The sequence below is a fragment of the Aplysia californica genome, unplaced genomic scaffold, assembly GCF_000002075.1.
Source record: "Aplysia californica isolate F4 #8 unplaced genomic scaffold, AplCal3.0 scaffold01151, whole genome shotgun sequence".
In the NCBI taxonomy this organism is placed as follows: Eukaryota; Metazoa; Mollusca; class Gastropoda; order Aplysiida; family Aplysiidae; genus Aplysia; species Aplysia californica.
The window spans coordinates 75,394-76,473 of record NW_004798421.1 but is presented as its reverse complement, the minus strand read 5'-3'; positions in this window follow the sequence as shown (position 1 = coordinate 76,473).

Genomic DNA, 1,080 nt, shown 5'->3' with positions numbered 1-1,080 from the left:
TATGGCACCTCATTTGGAGGTGACATTTATATATGACCTGGCAGGCAACCGTCTTTTAGTGACTCGTGGAAGCTCGAGGGATGAGTAGGACTCGGGACTAAACTCACTGTAGCCATGCATATAGGAGATAGAGTAGATCTATGTGAGGGATCTGCAATTCTGCCCTCTGCACCAAGTCTAGTACATGTAGTAGAATTAAGGTCCTAGATCTAGTGCAGCTAAGTAAACTAGGGCCTATAGTTCGGTTAAAAATACGTGGCGCAACTTCTCCTCAAATATCTCTTTAACGGGTGAATCTTACTTTCTGAATCAATGTCACCCATACTTTGCATAGCAGTGTGTATCAATTAAAATTTGTATTAACTAAATCTTATTTTTCTAGAACAATTGGGGTTGGAACTAGAATCTAGATTAAATAATTTTTCTTCCTAAATTTATATAAAATACTTGAAATTGAAAGCTCTGCCAGGCGTAAAATGGAATTGTTCACAGCACTTCCCGCTTCTCACACACATTTTGATCACGCATATGGGATGGGTACGTCACATCTCATCAATGACAATTTTTACTTGCAAAACTTGTTACAAAAATTTGTTATAGTGAACACATGTTTGCACTAATGGCTCTCAAAACATGCGTTCAATTTTTAATAGCTATCAGCTGTAAACATTAAAAAATCTGTAGAAACCACCCACTTTGGATTTTTAAAATAAGATCTAGATCTAGTATTTGTTAAGGAATTTTTTAGAATACAGCTTGCGGGTGTTTACAAAAATGTTGTGATCTGTCAAGACAAGTTGATACAAGTCAGTGAGCAAAAATTGGAGAACCTATGTTTGATAGTTGAGGAGATATTTGAAAATAAGTCGAACCACGAATTTTTTTATCGCACTATAGATCTAACTAGTGCCTATAGTGGACCAATCTGGGCTGGAATTAGCAAAATTTGGTAGTTTTATACTTCTTTTGTATGTTTGTCACTCTCTTGTGAACTGCTATTTCCGGGGTACCTTGATAGTCGAAGCAGACTTTGTGCTGTTTAGGCTAGAGAGGTGAGCAGAGTCGATCAAAGTCTGATTC